At 38.4% G+C, this 16,426-nt stretch overlaps 1 protein-coding gene across 1 annotated transcript in view; it reads right to left on the bottom strand.

Moving 5' to 3' along the window:
* FAM160A1 (family with sequence similarity 160 member A1) overlaps positions 1-16,426 on the bottom strand; it is a 244,720-nt gene that overhangs the window by 168,919 nt on the left and 59,375 nt on the right. The window contains exon 2 of the mRNA XM_030312922.1: positions 3,733-3,859. The gene's annotated coding sequence lies outside the window, so the exon portion shown is untranslated. The remainder of the gene's footprint in view (positions 1-3,732; positions 3,860-16,426) is intronic.

Raw genomic sequence — 16,426 nt, forward strand, 5'->3', positions numbered from 1 at the left:
GTCCGTGAGTTCGAACTCCGCGTTGGGCTCTGGGCTGATGGCTCAGAGCCTGGAGCCTGTTTCCGATTCTGTGTCTCCCTCTCTCTGACCCTCCCCCGTTCATGCTCTGTCTCTCTGTCTCAAAAAAATAAATAAATGTTAAAAACAAACAAACAAACATAACAGATGTTGGCGAGGATGGGGAGAAAGAGGATCTCTTGCATTGCTGGTGGGAATGCAAACTGGTGCAGCCACTCTGGAAAACAGTATGGAGGTTCCTCAAAAAATTAAAAATAGAACTACCTTATGACCCAGCAATTGCACTACTAGGTATTTATCCAAGGGAAAAATGTATGCTGTTTTGAAGGGGCACATGCATCCCAATGTTTATAGTAGCACTATCACCAATAGCCAAAGTATGGAAAGAGCTCAAATGTCCATCACGGATGAATGGATAAAGAGGATGTGGTATATATATATATACAATGGTGTATTACTCGGCAATCAAAAAGAATGAAATCTTGCCATTTGCAACTATGTGGATGGAACTAGAGGGTATTATGCTAAGCGAAATTAGTCAGAGAAAGACAAATATCATAGGACTTCACTCATATGAGGACTTTAAGACACAGAATAGATGAATACAAGGGAAGGGAAGCAAAAATAATATAAAAACAGGGAGGGGGACAAAACATAAGAGATTCTTAAATATGGAGAACAAACAGAGGGTTACTAGAGGGGTTGTGGGAGGGGGGATGGGCTAAATGGGTAAGGGGCATTAAGGAATCTACTCCTGAAATCATTGTTGTACTATATGCTAACTAACTTGGAGGTAAATTTTAAAAATAATAAAAATAAATAAAAATAAAAAAAAACAAAAAAACAAAAAATCAATAACCAGTGTCAGTGAGGATGTAGAGAGCTCTTGAGTACCATTGGTGGGACTGTAAAGTGATGTAGCTGCTAAGGAAAACAGTGCTTCATAAAATCAAAAATGGAATTACCATTTGATCTAGCAATTCCACTTCTAGATATATACTAGAATATATATATAATAATATATATATAATAAAATAACTGAACACAGGGACACAAACATATTTATACACCACATACATAGCAGCAGTATTCGTGACAGCCAAAAAAGCTGAAGCAACCCAAAAGTCCATCAGTTGATGAATGGATAACACAAAAATGTAGTAGAATATGATTTAGCCTTAAAAAGTAAGGAAATTCTGGGCCTGGGTGGCTCAGTCGGTTGGGTGTCTGACTTCAGTTCAGGTCATGATCTCACGGTTCATGGGTTTGAGCCCCACATCAGGCTCTGAGCGCAGAGCTTGGAGCCTGTTTCAGATTCTGTGTCTCCCTCTCTCTCTGCCCCTCCCCTGCTTGTGCTGTCCTTCTCTCTCAAAAATAAACATAAAAAACTATATATTTAAAAAAAGGAAACAAGCATCTCAAGATAATAGCCTTCACTTAGAAATCTACAGTCACATTTTTATTTTACATTTATCTCTCAATATTAACATGCACAGAATGCTATAATATTGCACATATCTTTTAAATTTTTTTTTTCAACGTTTATTTATTTTTGGAACAGAGAGAGACAGAGCATGAACGGGGGAGGGGCAGAGAGAGAGGGAGACACAGAATCAGAAACAGGCTCCAGGCTCTGAGCCATCAGCCCAGAGCCTGACGCGGGGCTCGAACTCCCGGACCGCGAGATCGTGACCTGGCTGAAGTCGGACGCTTAACCGACTGCGCCACCCAGGCGCCCCGTGCACATATCTTTTAAAGTAAAGGTATAATCTGTAAACTTGAAAATATCTAAAAACTAACGCACTTTATACGCAAGGCTTACACTACCTAAAAATAGTAAATTTATAGGAACGATTACTAAAGAATGTACATGGTAATGAAAATAACATCGTAACAAAGGCTACTGTTTCATTTCATGTTAATACTCCCTTTCATTGGGGGGGTTCAAAGAGCTTCACAAAATTTCAGGACACTATAAATTTTTCCTTTTTTTTTTTTTTTAAGTTTATTTATTTTAAGAGAACGAGAGCAGGAAAGGGCAGAGAGAGTGGGAGACAAAGAATCCCAAGCAGGCTCCATGTTGCCAGCATGAAGCCGCACATGGGGCTCAATCCCACAAACTGTGAGATGATGACCTGAGCCAAAACCAAGAGTTGGATGCTCGGACACAGGAGGCATCCAGGCGCCCCAAGTCTTTTTTCTGTTTGAATCATAAATTGCACAGCAAAACTTTCCTCACTGTATTTACTGGAAAACACTGGGCTGGATGGTAAATGAGTGTAGCATAGACTCCAGGGGCCTCCAGTGCCTCCCCATTCCTCTTTCCCAGCCACACTTGAAGAAGATATCTGAGGTACAACTTATTAGCAAATATGAAGAGCAGATATTTCATAAAATTTAGCATTTGGCATCTGGATGTCAAAAATAGATTTATGATTTGCACCTAAGGAAAAAATACATCCACTTTGAATTTAGACCTAAAGTTCAAAGTACAGTTTTATTCAATTACACCCTCCATTTGATCTAATGATAAGCTACTTGAGAATGTAGTCCTGTGCTATTATATTCAAAGCAAATATCAAGGAAATAACTATGCAACAACAGCTTCACATTAAAAAAAAAAAAATACAAAGATTAGATAGAGATATGCTTTTACGACACTGGGGATGTCAATCTTCGATGGTATTTACTTGACAAATGCAGATTCCCAAAACCCTCCCCACACCATTCTGATTGTGACACCCTAGATTGGGGCCTAATAATTTGAATTTTTAATGTGCATTTTTAACAAGCACCCTAATAACACTTGGAAAAACAATGCAAAACACACCACCAGTAAGATGCAAATTACAAGGCGTAGAGGTATACCTGAAGTTTAGATCCCATCTTATTTAACCTCATTAATACAGGAACCCTTTCTACAATGCAGACTGATTGATTTTAATAAGAAAGAATACCAACATATACATAGTCAAATAGATAGCACATGCTTCTCTGCAAACTATAAGCCCTATTGTTTAACAATACTACCATTGTTTGAAACTTAGAGTCACCTCTTAGAATTAACTTTAATACAGTGTATAAGCCTTCAAACACACAAATTACAAAAAGGAAAACTGTTTTCATTATGTTACTGTACCTTGTGGTTTTTGATCAAAAGTAGAGCCCCACAGATTCATCACCCTAGCTCTAAAGAAGTGTAGACTACTTCCCAAATACACCCCCACAGGGTTGAGATGTGCCACCACAGAAAATATGTTTACGAGTGCTACTGGAGAGGGGCGCCTGGGTGGCTCAGTAAGTTAAGCTACCAAAGTTCAGGTCATGATCTTGCAGGTTCGAGCCCCACGTGGGGTTCGGGCTCTGTGCTGACAGCTCAGAGCCTGGAGCCTGCTTCAGATTCTGCGTCTGTCTCTCTCTCTGCCCCTACCCCACTTGCGCTCTGTCTCTGCCTCTCAAAAAAATGAATAAACGTTTAAAAATTAAAAAAAAAAAAAAAAAGAATGCTACTAGAGGATAGAGATGTAGATCCAAAAAACACATAAATAAATTGGTTTTTTTACGTTTATGTAAATGTTTTGAGTACAGGACAGCCTCTCAAACTGTTGTGAACAAGATAATGTTCACTTGGATGTGTAAGTTCAAGTAGGTTTTTTTTTAAGCCTGTTACAGAACAGTACTGAACTCATACTAATAGTAATGAGAAGATGTTACCTGAGATTGCTGTCTTTGGTAGCGTAATGCTGGGCTGTATTTGCTCAATTCACGCTATCAGAGGGGCAGAAAAGATTTCTCCAACACTTGGCACTGTTGGAAACTCCCAGAAGAAGACTTCCGAAATCTACAGAAAGGAATAAAAAATATCCCACGATCATTAATAAACTGCTAAAACCCAGTCTAAGACTCTCTAGTCTTTCTCCCCTCCCTTTCCCCACCATTTGTGGTACACTGAGAGGGTTCTCCTCAGATCGCACCTCTCTTTATCAAAAAGAAAATTATAAGCAAAAAGTAAATTTTTACTTAAACACCTGAATGTTCGCCAAAAATGAAAGACTCCCTCTGGGTAGCAGAAAGTAGAGGATTCCTCCATTGTCTAAGAGATGTTAGACAACTACACACTTCTTTCAGAATAGAAGAAAAAAAAAAAAAACATGAAACTAAATAAATCCATACCCCTGCATCAGCAGCATTGTATTAAGATAATGACAATACAATACAAAATAGTCAAGGCAGGGCCACAAACAACTTTCACAATCAACTTTTTAAAAGTGTGGAATACTCCCAAAATATTCCCTGGTACCTCTGACCTACCCTGACTTTGACAGTTGAAAGTTCCAGCTTTTTTGCCAGCCCACGAGCAAGGTTTACTTTGGTCTTAGACACACATCTCCTATCATCAGGCCTAACTGGGAAGATAAGTTTCACAACACAAATGGATGGCTTAATCCCTACCGTACAGCCAGAAATACAGGAGTCTGAAGAATGTTGGGAAATTATCCTACCTGAGAGAAATACAAAGAACACCTAGAAGTGTCCTGGAGAGCACAGCAAAAACACTAACTCCAAACACAGAGTACAAAAGGCAGAAGCTAATGCAAATGCTAAACAAAACCACAAGAAGTCACTGTTCAAGATCAAAATAGGTGGAAGCTAGACAAATGTCCAGGTAAGAACATCTTATAAGAAAACAATAAATGCTACACTTAAATTTGGCCCTTAACTACAGAGAACAAACTGATGGTTACCAGAGAGATGAGTGAGGGGATGGGTTAAATAGGTGATGGGGATTAAGGAGTGCACTTGTGGTGATGAGCACTGGGTGTGTACAGAAGTGTTGAATCACTATATTGTACACCTAAAACTATTACACTGCCTGTTGACTCTACTCGAATTAAAATAAAATTAAATTATATATATATATATATACATATATATACACACACATACAAACACTTAACTGTAAAGCACGAAAACCATTTAAATGCCCAATAACTGGGGAAGAGTTAAGTAAATTTGACACAACATAATTTACTTAACCGTAATTTTGTCAGCCATCAAAAAACTTTGAGTTTATAACAAAATGGAAAATGCCATTTACCATATGAAGAAAAAGCACAGTGCAATGTTGTAATTACATATGATCACAACTACTTTCGCAAAAGCAAGAAATAAGATGCAATATGTTCTGATATAGTTATAAGTATTGGGTAAAATATTTCCCCAACCCAGGTTAAGGGGAACAATTTAAGAGTCTAGTACAACAAATACGTCTTTAAAATCTGTGTGTAACAAGGATGAGCCACTCGTTAATGCAATAATTTTCCTGCAACAGTCCAATATATTAAAAGATGGCTTCCTAGAAGTCACTGTCAGAGGTTTTGTGTATGTGTTTGGAACGTAATACCTTTTCTTGTAACAAAAGTTTCACAAAAGCGAAAAAATGGGGAGGGGGGAGGGAGACCTCAGTGCAACCTAAATCTTCAAAACTGGGCACAGTAGTGATACTGACCAGGCACAAGAAGAGTGAGTATGAGGCACAGAAAATAAAAGGTAACATTTTACACGCAAATAAATTCTTATCATTAAAAAGGAGACAGAAGGCCCCAAATGGAGGCACTTGTGCTAAACCCCACCTCAGCAAACCAAGACTTCATACCTAACCTGCTTTTCCAACCCCCTCACCATCCCCGCCAGGAATGTAACCTTTAACCAATCAACATGGAATTAGCTGAACAGCACTAGCGAGATAATCTACCGAATACACCCCCTCCCATCTCCCTTAGGGTGACAACCTTGTCTGAAACAATGTATTCTTTGCTAATAATTTCCATTTTCTGCCCCCACCCTCCTGCCTTTAAAAACCTTTCCTCTTCTACAGCTCTATAAAGCTCCTTTCTGTCGGTAGACGGGAGGTTGCCCAATTCATAAATCAGTTAAACAAGGCCAGTTTGATCATCAAATTTATTCCGTTGAATTTTTGTTGTTTAAAAATACCAAAATATCTTCAGTACCTTCAAATCTGCCTTCTTCACTCTAATGAATTAATCATTTATTAAGCATCTGGGACAGCGCAGTGTAATTCATAATCAAATCTACAGGCATTTAATCGCAAGAGGTTTTACAAGAGAACAGAATGCTACTTTTTCCATAATCCCACATGAACAGTTTCATCATCATGCACTGGAGAGATACAGGCTCTCCTAGTGCCTCTTAAGAATTACAGATTGCTTCCAGATGCTTTTCAGGTGATTTCGAGCCTTTCTTCATTCTGTGACTCTTAAATTATGAAAGGGCATCTCTAATTCATGAGAAATACTTCTCCCATCTTAGTGTCCATTATCATATATCACATATCCTCCCCTTACACTCTAAATTTTTAGACACACACATACGTTTTTACTTAGGTAAAAAGGCATCGTGTATCTATCACTAAGGGCTTTACTGAGAACCATTTCTATTTTACCATCATGATTCCGCCAGCAGCAACACTTTGGAACTTCAAAGGAAGCAGAGTCCTTTGACAGTAATGCACAGAATGACATCGAAGCAAGGTTAGAAAGAACTCAAGAAAATTGAAAGGACTCTCAAAAAAATTCACTGGGTCTTGGTAATTCTCTTGGTTGTCATCTCATTTAAAAACAAAATATTTCTCCTGCTTGAAAGGGGGGGGTGGGTAGGGAGTTAGCAGTTAACTGTTCAGTCACACTCAGATCTCTGCTCAGGCAAGTACTCTCCTAACAAAACATTCTACCTCCACATAATAAAATCAAATTCAGGCTCACACTCTTCTGTGTAACAGCTAGGTTACATCCCTAATTTCAACTGAGAAACAAAATTTAAACCTCATTTCCTGATGGCATAAATTCAGTGAATTTAGACCTCTGCTGTGCTGAGTTCAGAAATCTGTTAGCAGGCAGAAGCACACAAAAAGCACAGCAAAATCACCAAATGAACACGGGGCGGGGGTGGGGGGCAGGGAGGATAATTAATACCCACATCATGGACTTCTCCCTATAATCAGTACAACAGATTCAGGGGGTTTACACAGGAGGTGTGGATTTATCCGCAGCACTATATTAATTGACCTGTGCTATAATCAAGTGCTTTCCTGGAGGGTAATTAAATCAATCAATCAAAACAGAAGTCTCAAAAAGTTCAACAAGTTCATTCAAATACATGCAATTGACTATGAGCTAATTATTGAATAATTTCATCCTCCAAAAGAGCTGACCTGAGATAGACTATATCCACACGTGGAAACTGTAGGATAGAACAAAATATATTCTACATGGTTCTACAATCTTCAATGATTCCATTAAGCACATCAATAACAACTCAGCCTTAAAATGCACGGACTCTCTCTCTGCCCCTCGCCCGTTCATGCTCTGTCTCTCTCTGTCCCAAAAATAAATAAACGTTGAAAAAAAAAAAAATTTAAAAAAGGGGCGCCTGGGTGGCGCAGTCGGTTAAGCGTCCGACTTCAGCCAGGTCACGATCTCGCGGTCCGTGAGTTCGAGCCCCGCGTCGGGCTCTGGGCTGATGGCTCAGAGCCTGGAGCCTGTTTCCGATTCTGTGTCTCCCTCTCTCTCTGCCCCTCGCCCGTTCATGCTCTGTCTCTCTCTGTCCCAAAAATAAATAAACGTTGAAAAAAAAAAAAAATTTAAAATGCACGGACCTAAACCCAATCCCTGAATTTTACAGACAATAAAAACGAAGCACAAGGCACAAGAGGCTGAGTGACCTGTTCAAGATCAAACAGCTGGTATGTGGTGAAGACAGAGGGAGATACCCTATCTTCTGACCCACAGTGATGCCATCTTCTCCACATTATACGCTCACGATCCCTCAACTATCTACCCATTAAGTTGATTATATTCCTCTGCCCCACCCACCCCCCCCAACAGCAAAACTTCTAAAGCTTTGGGAAAAGCTGAATCAAATGAAGCTTCAATCTTCAATTTCCATTCAATCAATCCCTGAGATGTTGCATTACTTTTATAGAGTCTCTTATTTACCCAAGAAACCCAATGTAATCTGGATGACTTTGGGAAGGTATCAACCAAGAAACAAATGAATGAGTTGTAGCATATCACAGAGGAGGAAAAGCAGGCAGAAAGAGATGACAAATATCTTAGAAATATATCAAAAATACACATTTATTAAAATGAATAACAAAGGTGAACAAAGCCAAAATCTAAGTATTAAAGTGCTATTTCCCAATGTGACAACTACTCAAAAAGATGTTTTTTAAAGGAAAAAAAAGTAGCAATTGTTGTTTAAAGTTCTACATTCAAATAAATTTGGAAAACACTGCATTCTAAATATCTCTCTTGAACATTCACAAAGAACATTCTATGTATTAAGGATCTAAAAAAACCTGCAAGAAAGAAGCCTGCTTAGTTTTAATCCAACGTTGCCCAATTTTATTTGGCATCTTTGGTTTGCAGAGCTTGTACTGACATCCTCCAAGAAATATACTTCAGAAAAAAAAAAGAAAGAAAGAAACATACTTCAGGAAACATATATAGCATTTTTGATGAACAACATGAGTATGACCCTCATTAAGCAGCATTTATAGCAAGATGGGCTTCCTCTTCTAGACCCAATCGTTAAAAATCAACTCAGGAAATAAACCCTGTAATTATAATGCAAATAGCCACCACCACCAACATGTAATATGTGCTAAGTGCAAGGCATTGTGCTAAGTGTAATTGTTTTTAAAAGGGATGGGGGTGTCTTCATATTCAAATTATACTCCCCAGAGGTTGTATCTATTCATAAACAAGCAAAACACTTTAACACAGATAAACATATTATATAAACTATCCTATACCTTGCATTTTTCACCAAACACATACTGGCAATTTTTCCAAGACAATACATAAAGAGATTCATGGGTATTTTTTATGACTGCACTGGTTTTCTAATGTACAGATGTAACAATGTATTTATTCAGTTGCCATGGATGAATATTTCAGTTGTTTCCAGTCTTTAACCAACATAAACACTCCTACAATAATTATCTTGTACATAAATCACTTTCTCATACAGGTAATATATATATACATGTAAGATACATTCACAGTACATATGTATATACAGTATGTCTCAGAGGATATATTCATATCTAGGATAAATTTCTAGAACTGAAGTTCCCAGTCAAAGGATATGAGATTCTTTGTTATTGTAGATTCTGCCAAATTGGCCACTAAAGAGGCTATTGTTTTGCATTCATACTCTCTACAGTGTAGATCATAAACCTTTTAAATCTTTGCCCATTTAATGGAGATAAATGGTACTTTGGCATAGCTGTCATGTACAAATCTCTTTTAATAAACGTATTAAGCATCTTTTCATGTTTAGAAGCCACTGTTATTTCCCTTCCTTTTAAAGACTATTTGTATCCTTTGTCCATGTTTCTACTGAGTTGCTGGACTTTTTCTTATGGATTTGTAGGATCTCTTTATTAGAGAAATTAGTCCCCTTTTTGATATAAAAAAGTAAACATTTTTCCCAATTTTCTTGTTCTCTGACTTTCCTTATGCAGAATTTTTTTAGGTTTTTTTTTTTTTTCGGGGGTGGGGGGCAGCAATGCGATCAAGTTGGTCAATCTCTTTGGTGGCTTCTCAGTTCTCTGTCTTACTTAGGCCCTATGCAGTCCAACGTTATAAAATAGCTTCCTCATGCTGTCTTCTAGAACTTATTTTTTTAATTTCTGTTTTATATAGCTTTTGGCTTAACATTTGAGGTACCGCTCTAAATAGCTTGTTCATCCCAGATGGCTACCTGCTCATCCAACTACTTATCGAACACAGCATCTTTCTCTAATTAATCTGAAAGGCCATCTTTATCATACACTAAATATGGTATTTGGTAATACCAATGTTTCAAGTATCACAGCCTTATAATATATTTGAATCTCTTGTTTATTTTTCCATGCGAACATAGAATAAGCCTGTTTAGTATCCCCCACCAAAAAAAAAAAAAAATCCTATTGTTATTTTCACTAGAACATCATCAAACACACATATTAATGAATATAAGGAGAATTGGCATCTTTTTATCCAAGAATATGACAGGCCTTTTCATATCTCTTTTGCATCCCTCAGCAGCATTAAGTGCCTGCCTACATATACATCATATATATTTCTTAAGTTTATTCTTAGGTATTTTATACTTTTGTACGCTAATGGTCTTTTCTTCCATATATCTTCAAATTAGTTATTGTTGGTATATATGAAAGTTGTAAATGTTGACATAATATCTTGGCATCCAGGCACATTTATACATTATCTGTATTTTTTTTTTAAGTTTATTTATTTTGAGAGAGAGAGAGCACATGCAAACAGGGGAGGGGCAGAGAGAGAGAGAGGGAGATAGAGGGAGAGAGGGTATGGGGTAGGGGGAGAGAGGGAGAGAGAGAGGGAGAGAAGGAGGAAGAGGGAGAGGGAGAAGGAGAGGGAGAGAGAGAGAGAGAGAGAGAGAGAGAGAGAGAGAGAGAGAGAGAATCCCAAGCAGGCTCCATGCTGTCAATAGAGAGTCCAAGGTGGGGCCCAAACTAATGACAAGATCCTGACCTGAGCCAAAATCAAGAGTCAGACACTTAACTGAGCCACCCAGGCACCCCTATACATTATCTTTATAATTAGTTTTTCACTTGATTCTCTTGGGTATTCTAGTCGTATATTCTTGTCATTTGCAAATATATTCATTTGCAAATATAGTCATAGTATGTTCTCAAATTTCCTATTAAGCCTAAGATGGCTTTTGGAATGAGATGGACATACCTTATTTTGCTAAGAATATTTTCCTACTCTATTTTATAGAGTTCTTTGAGACCAATAATTGATATTGAATTTTATCAGATGGCTTTTCTATAAAAATGATATGATTTGGGGGCACCTGGGTGGCTCAGTCGGTTAAGCATCCAACTTCAGCTCAGGTCATGATCTCACGGTTTGTGGGTTTGAGCCCCGCCTCAGGATCTGTGCTGACAGCTCAGAGCCTGGAGCCTGCTTGGGATTCTGTGTCTCCCTCTGTCCCTGCCCCCTGCCACTCTCTCAAAAATAAACATTAAATAAACATTAAACATAAAAATGATACGATTTTTTCTACTGATATTTAATAAGATAATGAATGTTGTTAATAAGCTTCATACTACTGAACGCTTCTTGTATGCCTAAAACAATCTTCATGTATTATAAAGTACATACTCAATGTGTTTTCTCACTCCATTTTCTAAGCAACCCTACAAGGTGGGTACTGCCCTCACAGCTGCTCTGGCCTTCACTCATTGCAGGCTGGCTCTCCTCCTTGCTGCTCCCCAAACATGCCATGCTTGCTCTCACCTCAGGGACTGTGCAGACTTGCTCCTCCCTGAGATCCCCAGATACCTTCATATATCATTCCTGTCTCCATTTAGGTCTCTGCTGACATGTCACCTCAGTACAAAGCCCTCCCCTATCTACCTCACATAAAACAGAAAGAAAGCGCCTTCTAGCCATGTCATTCTACCCCAAACCTGTTTTATTTTTCTTGGTAGCAACTGTTACCATCTAAAATACATTCTATTTCTATTCATTTATATTCCGTTTCTCCCTGTAGAATATAAGCTCCACAAAGGCAGGGGTTTTGCTGCTTTGCTCACTGCTCACTCCCCAGCACCAACAGCCCTGACACATAGAAATATTCACTGAATGAATGAATGAATGAATGAATGAACAAATGAATGAATACCCATTTTTTAAGTAGTCTCTGCCCAGCGTGGGACTGAAACTCATGACCCCGAGATGAAGAGTCACACACTCCACTGACTGAGCCAGCCAGGTGCCCCATGAATACCTATTTTATAGAAAACAAAAGTGAAGTTTAAAGAGATTATGTAACTGGGGCACCTAGGTGGCTCAGTCAGTTGAGTGTCCGACTTTGGCTCAGGCCATGATCTCACGGTTCGTGAGTTCGAGCCCCCTGTGTCGGGTTCTGTGCTGACAGCTCAGAGCCTGGAGCCTGTTTCAGATTCTGTGACTCCCCCTCTCTTTGACTCTCCCCCACTTGTGCTCTGTCTCTGTCTCTCTCAAAAATAAACAAACATTAAAAAAATATTTTTTAAGAGATTATGTAACTAAAATCACACAGTGGCAAAGCAGAGACTGAAACCCAAGTTTAACTTTCAATTCCCTACCCTTAACCGTCAAAACAAGTGACAGGTGATTTGAGCTCACAGAAAATGCTCATACAATCTTATCAACACTGAAGCACAAATTATTGATGCCTTTGAAAGTCACAGGAAAACTGTAGATGGTCCCTGTACAAGATAAGCACAAGAATCAGAAGATGGCTTCCAGAGGTTTCCTACAAAATTCATGGGCATTCTATTAGGGCAACTCTCTCAATACCCATGAACCTCACACAATTCCAAGCATCAGGAAGCTCTGACCTTCATCCACATATGTCCTTGGATACCCAGCAGGTAAAACTCAATGCTTCAGGGCCAAATGCCATTCGGCACACGTTTACTAACAGCACTGGTAGATGCAAGTACTAGAAAGTGCACCGCCTGTCCCCCTCACCCCCAAGACTACCCACAGTATGGCCACTACAGACATCAGGAACACGGCTTTGAAAAACTATTTGCTCTCTCAAAGCCTAAGAATCTTTTTTGGTTTTACGGCAATTTACAGTTGAGTCTTCTTCATGCTCTTTCCCGCTTCTATCACTGGGATACTTTCTTGAACCAACTTTAGGGTAAAAAACAAAATTTCACTAATCTCCATTTCTGATATTAAATGGTACCTTTAATTTTTTTCAGAATTCAATCAAACTCTGTATTTTAGAACTGTGTGGCTGGTCCAACATTGCAATGTGTCACATTTAATTCCATCAATGTAAAGCATAATGAGCAAAGATTGAGCTAGTGAGGCATAACTAAATGTTTTGAACCTGTGAATTTAAAAAGCAAGGCTCATTTACGTTATTTCTAAATAGTAAATAAAATCATTTTCCAACATTTCACTATCAAATTACAGCAATTTTTCCACCAGCATACACTTGAGGAATGCCACAAAAGGACTTTTCTAACAGTTCATGCTATTGTCGCTCATAACCTCCTAAATATTTCTCTCATTGGCTTCTACTCAAAGATAAATAGAAGGCAGTAAAATTTATGGAAAATGTATTCAACTGCTTAAAATACATCAAGCAAAAGGAAAAAGATTTTAGAGCTATATTATGAGTTGTGAAATTATATCTCCTTCACTTAGTCTCCAGCTTCAATGATAGGTAACAAAACCGACCCACTGGTCAAGTTCCAAATCACCTCCTCCATGGAGCCCAAATCTCTCATCTCAAATTCTCACCTTGGTCAAGGCCAGAGTCAATACCTGCCCTTCATGTTTTTGCACAATATCACTTCGTAGCCACAAGTACAAGCTTTCACACCAGAGAGGAAGCAAATGCCAGTGCAAGGGACACGTTTCCGCCCTCTTAAACCAGGCTGTTGATTGTTCCCTTGACTTTCTCAGCTGTCAAGATAGCAAAAGGCGGAAAAGGGCCTTTCTGTGAAACTGGAAAGTGTAACCAGATAAGTCTGCCCTTTAAGCAATTCACAGAGAGAAAGGTAAAATACAAGCCTGGTTATGGTTTAAAAGTTAGCTATGAAACCATAAGCTAGCACACTTTACCAACATGTTGCAAGATTTTAATAAAGTAAGATTATTACAGCGAAGTCTATTCAAGTCAATTTTTACATATGGGCCAAGGAAGAGGCATGAAAGAATTTTTTAAAGTAACATTTAAAAGATACCATACTTTATAAAATTAAGGGAAAAAATGGCAATTGTGTCAGTTCAGAAATGCCTTAGAAAAGGGAAGTGAGGAAGTCTAAAAAGCATTAAATATAAAAAGAGAAACCAGAGTATTAAATTAAAAAAGAGAGATTAGCATTGAGAAAAATTCACTAACTTAATAAAACTCAGCTTAATATAAGAAAATAATTTATTCACCTTGCATAATACTCCTTCATCTTATTTATTCCTTTCTCTAAGAATTCTGGAGCTCTTTATAAGTACTGTCCACTTAATCCCTCATTTACCAGTATGAAAGGAAAAGGCACTGCTATTACCATTTGCAAACATGCAAAAGATTTTAGTGTTTAAAAAAAAAAAAAGAACAAGGGATCTAAAGTTTCAGGAAACTTCAAAGCAAAGAAGACAGGAAGTAGACTCTTTTTTGGCCTGGGGTTTGGGGAGGAGATGTGGCTAAAACATACAATAAAGGCAAAAATATATATAATATAGGACTGGCTTAAGTAAGCAAACAGGTCAGGAGTATACTGGCCAGCAGTCTTGCAGGAAAAATAAGTTTGGCAAAATCTCAGTTTACACTCCAACATTGAAAAATATCTTTTTTATATCAACTTTTGTAGCAAGTTATATAGCAAGTTCATGCTTTACAATTCTTACAAACAGACCAGCATTGGGCATCACCACGCACATTTCTTTCTTTGAATCTTAGAAGCAAGAAATGTTCAGAAGCATGAAACAGCTGACAAAACTCTAACCTTAATATGAAATCCCTAACAGAAAACACGAAGACAACAAAGTGAGACAAATCGCTACAAAAAATAGAGCAAGAGGAAAAGATTCCACCATTTTCAGGCACAAAAAGCAAAGCACAGTAAACATTCTTTGCAGCCACAGGGCACCTTGTACATGCCTCTATTAATATTTGTTTATGTTTTTATACCCCTAGGAGGCTATGATCTCCTTGAAGGCAAAGACCTGGCTTTATATCAGCCTGGCCTATCAGCCAGTGAATTCAAATAAATGAACCAAGTGTTGAGTCAATTAACCTCCCTTAAATTCTCTTGACAAAATATATTCACAGCATTCATATTATGTAAATTTTATTTCTATTAAAACAATACCAAAAAGATCATGACCTCAAACATATATTAAAAGCCAAATGGTAAGGAAAAGGCTTGTTCTAATTATTAAGGCAAAGCTTTTTTTTTCAATCTTATTTCCATTATTGTTAAGGTATACTGTAATATTAGTTTCAGGTGTACAATTATAGTGATTCAACACTTCCATGCAATACCCAGTGCTCATCACAAGTGCCCTCCTTAATCCCTGTCACCTATTTAACTTATCCCCTCACCCACCTCTGCTCTGGTAACCATCAGTTTGTCCTCTATAGTTAAGAGTCTGTTTCTTGGTTTGTCTCTTTCTTTCCTTTGCTCATTTGTTTCTTAAATTCCACAGGAGCGAAATCATACAGTATATGTTACTAAGGCAAAGCTCTCGTGAAGTCAGAAACTACGTCACTGGACTCTAATATAAACATAGTATGTTTCACAATAAACAATAAGCCTTTAAAAATCACACAAGTATTTCCTAACCCCACATATGTCCAGAATCCTTAACTGTCCAGACAGGTGAATACACAACCTCAAAATACCCACCAAGCTATATATGGCTTCTGGGTCAGGTGACTGGCATGGTGTTGAAACTCATTTACTTTCTTTATTTAGATGCAAACAGATTCTGTAATAGGAGGCTCCATTGTAGGAAGCACAGATTCAGAGTGCTGGTTTTGGGTTTGTTTGGTTTTTTTCTTACAAGAATCTGAGTTAAAAGGAAATTCAGGGAAATCTAGATGCCTGCTTTGCCTCAGGCTCCCTCCTAACCTCAAGTATTTCAATCTATTCTGCTTCTTCCTAGAAATATAAAGTCCACCACCACGGGTTAGGGGACTAATTGGAACGTGGCCCTGGAGCTCCTGAACTTACCACCTGCCCCTCATCTCTCTTAATCTCCATTGCATGTGTACCCATTGATTCCCCTAAGATCAAAACAAGGCATCTCATTCAAGTAAAAAATATGATCTTCAGTATTGTGCTCTGACTTTGAAAAGTGAGGTCCACATCAGGCACAATTAGCTAACATCATACCCACTGTCTCTGCCCCATAAATTAAAATCCTGGAGCAAAAATGCAATGTGGCCAAAGACCAAAGAAGGAAAATGAAGACCTCAATAGAAAGATGCAGACAGCAAGGATATTATTAATTACCCAGTCTAAACACCTAATACTGACATCAGTGACTAGAAGAATTAAGAGCTTTCTGTGACCAGTCAGGTCTCACCAGACAGATTGTAAGAATGCTAAGCAGGACAATGTATCACGGGAATCTACTCCTGAAGCCATATACACTGAATGTTAGCTAACATGACCATAAATTATATTTAAAAAAAAAAGGGGGGGGGGCGCCTAGGTGGCTCAGTCGGTTAAGCGTCCAACTTCAGCCCGGGTCACGATCTCGCGGTCTGTGAGTTCGAGCCCCGCGTCAGGCTCTGGGCTGACGGCTCAGAGCCTGGAGCCTGCTTCCGATTCTGTGTCTCCCTCTCTCTC

Source organism: Lynx canadensis, chromosome B1 (assembly GCF_007474595.2).
Source record: "Lynx canadensis isolate LIC74 chromosome B1, mLynCan4.pri.v2, whole genome shotgun sequence".
NCBI classification, from domain to species: Eukaryota; Metazoa; Chordata; class Mammalia; order Carnivora; family Felidae; genus Lynx; species Lynx canadensis.